The sequence below is a fragment of the Ischnura elegans genome, chromosome 6 (assembly GCF_921293095.1).
Source record: "Ischnura elegans chromosome 6, ioIscEleg1.1, whole genome shotgun sequence".
Classification (NCBI taxonomy): Eukaryota; Metazoa; Arthropoda; class Insecta; order Odonata; family Coenagrionidae; genus Ischnura; species Ischnura elegans.
This window is the reverse complement of record NC_060251.1, coordinates 15,307,189-15,317,510: the sequence shown is the minus strand read 5'-3', so window position 1 is coordinate 15,317,510 and position 10,322 is coordinate 15,307,189.

Genomic DNA, 10,322 nt, shown 5'->3' with positions numbered 1-10,322 from the left:
TTTGTGATGTTTAATTTGTAACCTCAGACATCATCACTTTTGAAAATTTCCTGAAGTGGTATTGATATAGCAGCCTTGCTAAAATGAGATATAGTTCTGCCCAAAATATTCCTTGCTTTAAAATTCTATGAATAATATTTGATATTCTTTAAATATGTACATGTAGTGGGTTATTGCTGGCTATCAATACCGTCAATCTATTCTCATAATGAGCTTATTCGCCGTATCCTGTCTTGTCTACTGTGACAGTTTAAAAAATTAAGAGTCCCATGTTATTCCAGTTATTCCCACCTACTTCTTTAGGTAATAGACACAAAAAAATCAACTGCCTTAACCCTTTTGCAAATAGGTAAGTTGATGATGTCACATGCATGCCAAGCAGGTCACTGCAACTCAGATACTCCTCAGCCTTCCTTGGTTTCTTATTTTTTTATATGTACTCTCATTAGAAATTCCTTCTCTCAATCATGATATTACTCAAGTCTTAATCCTAAGTCAAACTCATCGAAGTCAGTTGCCTCATTGGTATTGCAAGAACTCACTCAAGTACAAAGGTCACTAAGAGTGTACTCCACAGTTGATAATCAAATTGAGTGGCCAAATTCCAAGATGTCTGCTGCTGTCATCTCAAATTTTTCAAATGGAATATCTCTTGTAAATGTACAGGGTGTTTATAAATGAATATCGGGGTTTTAACGCTTTATAATATTTATTACATACATTATACTTACAGTTATAAATTGTATGTCAAATGAAAGAGCTACTCAAACAGTTTTATTTTTGAGCAACAATGCACATGTGTGTGAAATATTTCCGCCGTGATCCGCTAGAAAGCGCTAGTAGCAAAGATGGCGACTAGTGAACAGAAAGCGTTTTGTGTTTTACAGCAAAGACTGAATCTGTGCAACGTGCATTCCTCATTAAATTGGGTTGTGATCCTCCAAGTGACAATAGCATCCATAGATAGTATCATCAGTTTGAAGATACAGGCTGCCTTTGTAAAGGGAAGAGCACGTGACGACCAAGTGTTAGCGAAGAGACTGTTGAGCGAGTGAGAGATTCGTTCAATCATAGCCCAAGGAAATCAGTCCAGAAGCCCAGTCGTGAATTAGAAATTCCTTTGTCGACTGCTTGGAAAGTTTTAAGGAAATGCTTACAACTACGTCCTTACCGGTTGCAGTTATTACAGGCTCTAAAGCCTACAGCCACCTGCCAACTTCACTGTGGAAATGTTTTTTCATGACGATGATGATTTTCTGGATTATGCTACCTTCGGTGATGAATCGACCTTTCACCTCAGTGGACATGTAAACACTCATAACAAACGTAGCACAGTAACTACCGATCCAGTCTTTGCAAACTGTAAAATACAAAACGCTTTCTGTTCACTAGTCGCCATCTTTGCTACTACCGCTTTCTAGCGGATCGCGGTGGAAACATTTCACGCACAAGTGTATTGCTGCTAGATAACAAAAGTTTTTGAGTTGCTCTTTCATTTGATATAGAATTTATAACTGTAAGTATAATGCAATAAATATTATAAAGCGTTTAAACCCAGATATCCATTTATAAACACCCTATGCTACCACAAGTGTTATTATACTGAAGTATTGCTGGTTTGTGATGAGTGGGAGAACATGAATGATAAAAGAAGAGAAAAATTTGCTGAAAGGATTCTCGGGTTCTCCACCTGGTAATGGCTGCATGTCTCCCAATTTTTGAAGAGCAACTTGTTCTTCATGCTCAGAGGATATTCTGAAGAATCAGAAATTCAGAAGGTTCTTGATTCAGAAGATCACCTGAGAATGAAGAGTAAGTCATTATGATTAAAAACTTTTGGGCTATGTCCCCGTGTCAATTCTTGGGTGGCCCCAACATTTCCCGACCGATGCTGGTCGCTTTTTCAAGGGATTATGAAGAGATGGGAATTAAAGATCTTTTATATAGGTATCTGCGTCAGAGGTAGTGGGGGGAGGGGAGCCGGAGGTTGGGGGGGTTGGTTGCTGCTTGTTTTTTCTTATTACGGGTTTTTTCTTATTATCAAGTACATACGGCTAATTTTAATGCCGGTGTCTCTGTTGAAATTATTCTTATCTTCTTTGGATATTTCAATGGCTTCTGTGGCGAGTCTGTGTTTAAAACCTTTTAACTTTGGCGAATATTTTCACTTCCTTGAGGTCGATGATGTGGCCAAGCGCTGCGTGTTCGGCTACCGCAGACTTTGTTGATTGCCCCAGTCGAATCGCTCTCGCGTGCTCTTCTAGGCGTGTTTTGACCGACCTGCCTGTTTCGCCGATGTAGTTCTTCCCGCAGGTCTGGCAAGGAATTTGGTAAACCCCTTCCACTTGTAGTGGAGTTATATCCTTGACGGTGTTTAGGAGATGCTTTATCTGTATGTGAGGCAAGAAGATTGTCCTTATCTGGAATTTTCGTAGAATATTTCCTATTACGTCAGTCGTCCCCTTAATGCATGGCAGGGAGGCTTTCTTCTGGTCGCTGAGGTCGTTTATGGATGAGTTCGCGGCTTCTGCGGTCTTGTTTTTCATTTCGTTCTTTTTGATGGCTATATTAAAAGTGCGAGAGATAACTCTGTTGTCGAATCCATTTCCCCGTAGAATGGCCTCTAGCTTCCGTCTCTCTTCGGCAAAGTTGTCCTGGTCACTTATTGTGTAGGAGCGGTGAATCAAGGTGTTTACCACTCCATTAATTTGGGCTGGGTGATGGTGAGATAAAGCGTGCAGTTACCGATTTGTTGCTGTTGGTTTTCGATACACTGTATGCCCCAATGTTCCATCCGTCTTCTTTTCCACGAGAACATCCAAGAATGGAAGTTTTCCGTCTTCTCCACCTGCATTGTAAACTTTATGTTGTCTTTAATCCCGTTCAAATAAGTATAAAATTCTTGAAGCTTTATCTTTGGTCAAGAATTGACGCAGCGAGATAGCCCTAAAGTTTTTAATCATAATGACGAGTACCCGCGAAAGTTTTAACGAAGAAGAGTAAGTTGTTCTTCGAAACGTCATTGGACATGCAGCCAATCACCCTATGAAGAACCCAAGAATCCTTTTTTACAAAATACACCAGGAAGATCGTATATAAAAATATTGCATTTGGTAAATTTTACCACTAAATAGGGTGGTCTCCTATTATTTTTTTATTGCATTAATCGAAAGATTATTACTCCTGGAGTACGCATTTCTCGCTTTTAGATTTTTAAATGATGATATCTATTTTTTGCGATTAAATGAAAAGTGAAAATTTTCAAGCACGCGAAAAGTCGACGGGTAAGTATGAATGCTGGGAAAACTTCGTGTGACGTCAGTCTGGTTCCCGCTGCCGCAAGTGAAGTGACCTTGGGGCAAGTATGTGTGTGCCGCGGCGATGCAGGCTGCTAGCAGGTAGCAGAGTCCCCAGCTAGCAGATAGCGCTTGGCTTAAATAAGGATTATTAATACCTTATCAAATTAAGGAAAATTTCCGAACATAGGCAGTTTTAATAGGGGACATGTTTCCGTGAAGTCTTTGCCTCATGCATGCATTGGTAATCTCAAACGATGTAAAACTCCTATCTACTCGTATAGAAACTAGATCTCTGTGATGTCACGTGGAATGGCATCGCATGGGTGCCAATCTGTCCTTTTTCAAATGAGGATAAAATTGACCATTGCCATTCGTATAAACTGGGATTTGTAAAACCAAATAACTTGTATATTATGAATTGGATGGATGAGGCAGATACTTTGTGGAGATCCATTATGAAATATGAAGTGAAAACACTTTGCACTTTCCACATAAAATATTTTTATTACACACGAGTCAACATTTTTCACTGCACTGCAGCATTTTCAAGACTAACAAAGAAATTAACCGTACCAATATATATATAAACAATTTGCACACTCGCAACATTTGAGAAATGGGGGTGGAAGGTGGGGTGGAAAGGAGGGTCGGGAATTTAAATCGACCGTTGGTCTGGGTTGAGGTAGGGGAGGGGGGGAAGGTGACTGTTTTCAGGTGCTCGGAGGGTTTTTTCCCCGATTAGCTGAGGGAGGTCAAGGATCGGAGAATGGAAGGGAAAAACATGGTCATTAGTAATAACATCTTTCCTACTAATGGCAGAAACGATGTACAACTGTTCCCAGATATCCATTTTTTTCCCTTTATTAACTCGTTGCAGCATTTCTGGGATGAAGTCAGCCCGGTGTCCATCTTCTAGGAGGTGTGCCGCGAACTGGGATTTTCCTTCCCTGTTTTCAAAGTCCCTCTTATGCTCCTCTGCTCTGACCTTCAGACTTCTCCCCGTCTGTCCAATGTATGACGCCGTACAATCCCCACACTTAAGCCTATAAATTCCACTTTGGTCCCTGATATCCACACGGTCTTTTACACTGGGAAGCAGACATTTTAGGTTTTTTCTATTGTGGAAGGCTGGTTTGATGCCAAGGTGATTAAGAAATTTACCTACTCTTAGGGAAGCACTTCCAATATAATTTATTTTTCTCCAGCGTTGAGCTTCTCTAGGATCCAACGAATATATCTGCCTAAGGGAAATTTCTTTTTTCTTTTTCGCTACCATGTTGTCTATCATAGCAGCCGTGAAACCATTAGCTGTAGCTATAGCTTTAATGATGTTTAACTCCTTATGGTATTCCTCATTTGTTAGGGGAATAACAATGGCTCTGTGGACCATATTGCGGAAGGCTGCTAGCTTCTGACTAGGAGGATGTTTTGAATTTGCATGGATCACATGATCAGTGCATGTTGGTTTGCGATGTCAGAATGGTAAACACATGTTTGGTATCTATCAGAGATCAGAGAAACTGACCAGGCAGATTGGCAAGAACTGTGAGCCACATAGCGTGCGATAGCTAGTAGCACAGGGGTTTGTTTTGATTATTCATACAAAAAAATATACCTGTGAGTAGTCTGTAAAATTTCTGAAACTGTCCTTCAATAATAATCAGGAAAAGTCAGTAAATTTTGAAAGTTGAAAAGCAGACAAACCCTGCCGTGCAAGTGAATATGTACTTTACAATCTCTGTAATCCAGCATACTCGGCTGTCGACCTTCCTTCGGCCAATGTAATTTCATCAGTTTTTTATAAAAGATTTTTTCAATTCATAGTATGTATTTATTTCATTATGATGTATGTAGGTTTTCATCGGTTCAAAATTTGTGTTAAGTTTTGGTTACATGATGCACAATCAGGAAAAGGAGTGTTCTTTGCTGAGTCACAGTGTTTTTCAGATTTTTTCAACCATAATCGTTATTATTAATTGGGTTATCTGCCTTGACTCACACCCTAAGCTGTGCACAGTTAACAGTATATTAAGAGAGTTGTCGTCACTATACATATTTAATTGCAATATTATACCTTAAAAAACTTTTCGTGCATTGAGTCCTTTTCCTGTATGTGCGTAATAATCCAGCGTTTTCAATTATCCAAATATTCCACAGCTGCATATGAGTCAGATTAACGAGGTCGCACTGTACGCATTTAGTAAAATTTGTGTCAAAAAGTTTTTCCAGAAAGATGTGAAAAGGTCAGGGGAAATACAGGATGATATAATAGTGTCCACTCTGTGGGTGTTAACCCCCTCAAAATTACCTCCCCACCCCCTAGCAAATGCTCTCTCCTTCGGTTGCCCATCCTCCCCAATAATGCTGATGGTGTATCCCTCCCTCACGAACGCAATATATCCCCCCTCCGTGGTGTATGTCATGCATTTTAAAAATCACCCCTTTCAATTTTTATTCCCACCCCCTAATTATTTTTCTGTGGCACAACTTCCACTATGTATCCCCCCCAGTGGGCAGAGCCAGTTAACCCATCAGCGCCCAAAGTTTTTTTTTAATCACACATATTTCACTTTTATAAAATATTATACAAATGTGCTCAACACAATTAAAACTGATTGAATAATAGAGAAAACCATGTACGAAGCATGTGCACAGAAATGTATGCTAAAATTCAAATATGAAATGCATTGCAGAAGTATTGGCTCGGCACCGCACTGGGTGCCATATGGCACCCGTGGGCATTGACGGGTTAAGCAGTAAGCAAAGTATGTGGCCACATAGGGCGCGAAACTAATGGGGGCGCCATTAGCACTCAATCTAATGTTCAGTACTAATCGAACAAGGAGATCAAAGATTGAGGGAGGGGGCGGAGTGTTTTTCACTTACACTAGAAAAATGTTTTGAACCGGCCCTGCTTGTGGGTGGCCCTGCTCTATCCGCTCACATGAGAGCCACCTTCTGAGCATTTTTTCTGCTTATTATTAAGGTGTTTTACCGATAAGTTAAGGTAGGTTTGCGTGGAGTATTTACGAATTATACTGGCAGTATCCCCTTCCTTCAAGGACTTCCGTCTTACAGAAATCCACAATAAGGGCTTCTCCCTTTCATTCTATCAACAGGGTTCCCACTCCACCGTGAATAAGCCGTGAATTGTATCTACCGTGAAATAACCTGGAAAAAGCCGTGAATTTCGTCATAAAACCTTTTAAAAAAATCTCTCAAACTTGATTATAGAACTACAATTGACAGATCAAAAGAAAAATCGATATGTCGATCATGTTTCAAGGTTAGTCACTCGCAGACACTGTCCGCGCATTTATTATCTGCACAAGTTTATTCTCAGCGCTATTAAGGGTCCGTGTGCCATGATGACACATTGACCTTAAGCCTGTACCAAAGCCATAAGACTGGTAACCAAAGTGTTCATTAGCCCTTGCAAAAATTCAGGCACTTCTTAACTTCCCTGGCACCCTGGTCCCCCCAATTTCCAACTCGCAACCTTTAGCCGGACCAGAATTTTGCTTACGAAAGGTGACGTCATGAGATATATAGCACTTTCATCGCTGCGTTTACATTCGCGGCGTCTGTCGGGTCTTTTAAAAATTGTAGTAAACGTGCGGCCGATGATTGCGCGATCAATATTTCTGCGTAAGATGGTTTATCTACAAACCGTGAATTTGACGACATTTAGACCGTGAAAACCTGGAAAAAACCGTGGATTTTATAATTTATTTTGAGTGGGAACCCTGATCAAAAAATCCTAGATCGATGAGTTCGATATTCCCTTTTTCGGGAGTCCTACATCTCTTATCGAATATTTCCTTTGCTACTCCTATCAGTTGTTTTCCTTTCTTGCTACAATTTCCAAATTGAGACGAATGTCATGGCATCAACGTGTTCCACTCGCTTTTCTCGCTCACCCTTCTCCTCGCCTTCTGTTGACAAATGCGGTTGCCACGAGATAGAAGGGTCAAATTGGTGATTAATACGTCATCGTGGTCGCCGTGGCGCGATTTTATCTTCGGAGGTTTGTCGTGCGTTGCGAATGTCAAGGATCAGTTTCGACATCTCTCATCTCGTCACAATAATCATATTATTCCTACTGTTTTCTTTGAGCAGATATACGAAGAGGGCTTGTGGGCAGTGGCGGGAGAAGGAAGGGGCAAGGGGTTAGCGTTCGCCCCTCTGAGGTGCGCAATATTTTATATATTGAGAAGATAAAACTCCCCTACCCCCGCCTCCATGTATACAGAACGGAATTCTGAAGAAAAATTCACAGGTCCCTCCCCACCCCACAATTCGGGGAGTTGTGCCCCTAATGCCATTGAAACCATATCATTTGTAGTATTTGCTATTATTATTGAATTTCCCTTGAGTTTCCAATTGGAAATACGGGTACATAGAAAAATAATTCGATTAAAATTTAAGTGAAATAGAGTGAATTACAGTGCATGTATGAATCGCTTCCCCGGCGAATGAAATGAATAAATTTATATCGGTTTTGCGTGCGGGTAAGAAAATCTATGGCAGGTGACGTTTCGGGTCCCATCGCGTTACCTTAAGTGGCCTTGAGGATGGGTAACGAGAGGGAACCCATAACGTTAGATTTTCTTACCCGCGCACAGGGGCGGTCTGGGGAGAATGCGGGCCCTCGGCTCGGGCTCACGATGGGGCCCTTCCCCGGAAAAATTTTAGCCAACTGCAAGCCCGGAAATGGATTTTGGCTCTCAAAAACTAGATAAAAGTTAATTAAAATAGACATGTCGTTAGAAAAAAAAGTGAGAATTTCACAGCTTATATAAATTAATATTACAAACATTTAAAAAAACTCTGAAATAATCTTTTCGAATAACTCCTTCAAAAAAGAATTAGTTTCTCTTATTCTTCTGGCCCCTTTATTTTATTAATTTTTATATGACCATTTTACCTTAGAATTTTATAATTGCAAAATAAACTTTGGTTCGAATAATCTGAGTCTTTCTTTATTACACCTCTCTCATACGCTTCACGATAAACGAGAGCGTTGTGGAGGCCTCATAAGTTCGGGGCCCTCGGCGATCGCCGACCTGCGCAAACCCGGGAGAAGTTTATTTATAATTATAGTGCACTTTAGTGTTGATTGTACTCGTGGAGATGTCTTCTCTAATACACTGTGGCTGTAAAGAAAGTCATCGCCAGATTTCGCGAATAAAAACGTCGAATATGTTTTTTTTATACACCGATGTTTTGTTTTTATCGGTCGTATGTAAGAAAACACGTTTAAAAATATTGCTAATGGAATGCAGTACATCCAAATTTGTGGTTACCACGAGTAGGTACGCTTTAAAATTGACGCCGTGCATGATTCTTCACGTGCTGTCGTAGGCACTAGCGACCTCGATGATGTGGAAACGAAGGTAAAATTGAAAAAGCAAAGTTAGCAGTCATGCACCGCTTGACTCACACTGTTAGCAAGAGCAAGTTAGTAGATCATACCGAATTCACGGTAGGAGGGCTTATCCATGGATGACATAATTGCTCCAAAAAATGTTGTTGACACTCTTCTTTCCTAATCTGCGGACGCATGTGTTCAATTGCATAAGCCGCCAACTAGGGCTGGGCTGGAAGTGGGAGTTTGGTCAGGAGGGCAAAGACCAGTTTGCCGCCCCCCCTCTCCTGATCCTCCCCTTTGCTCCCTGCCACTAAAGTATATTATACATCCGTAAGCTAATTTTTTTAGATGCGGTAGTTTTAAATTACACACCGAATGTTTGCTATTGAGGAGTTTGGAATGGAGAATGGATTATTTATATTATTGTTTCATAATTTAGAAATTAGTAATTATTGTTGAGTAATTATAAGTTTAATCCATTTTACTTAATTGGATTGATATTACTAATAGAATAGTGTTAGTATTAATAAAATATCCCTCAGAAAGCCGTAAAACTCACCATTTTGAACCATGTATCTTAAAATTCCGCAATTTATTAATCTCGCACCTACCGCTTATCCTGGTGGGTATTCTATACCCCCACACACCCCGGTATTAGTTGCACCTGGACCCCCACCCCAAGCCTTAATTCCTAGCTGCGCCCCTAATTCCCTTGTCCCTTCCCCCTTGCAGTAGGCCTAATATCAATCCTCTACTCGCCCACGTATCGGAAATCTAACACATCTAGAATTTTTTTCTCATTTTGTACGTATTCTGCACTTAAAGTATTTACAAGAATTCAACGGGGACAATTTTTCTCGAAATTATATGCAACACAAATATGTTGAAGGACTATATTAATAAGTAGGTATCTTTCTTCTGAATTTCTTCATTAAATAATTTTTATTGTATGTCGCACAATAATTACTTAATTGTTTTCCTTACGACCCTTTCCTTATTCTTTCGCCATATCCCTTCCTTCGCCATTGAAGATTTTATTTTATTCAGCTTCTTGTTTCCTCTAACAAGATTCAAATATTTAAAAGTAGGTAAGTACGTATAGTATACAGGAGGAACAAATGTAAAAGTCTATTTTAAGGGGAACTAGCTCTTAAAATAGACTTAAACATTTCTTCCCCTGAAATTGCAGATGCTATTGTAAACCTTTTTTAAAAATAGCTTGTATGATATGATTTACAATGTCCTAAGCAAAACCATTTGGGATTAATCTCTATTTATACCGCTTCTCAATTTTATTACTGCGTTTGTGTCTGTTGAATCCAGCGATAAATGGAGATTAGGACTTAGAGGTCGTCTGAGATTACGCATCGAAACTTTGATCTTCTCGCGAATTCACCGATGAAGCGTGGAGAAGAGAAGCATTTTCCTGCGGAATAAAATGAAACGCTTCCATCCGCTTAAAGTGATGAAACACTATTGCTCTAAACTTTCGTCTTCATAGCGAACTTTCAGTACCGCTTGGGCATAAGAATTTCACTCACCCTTTCCCATGATAAAAAAGTAAAAATCTATAAATAAGAAAATCCCTGGTTCGTCTTAGAAGAATAATCTTCCATCTCTCTAGATACTGCAAAATCGGTTCCGCTCGTGGT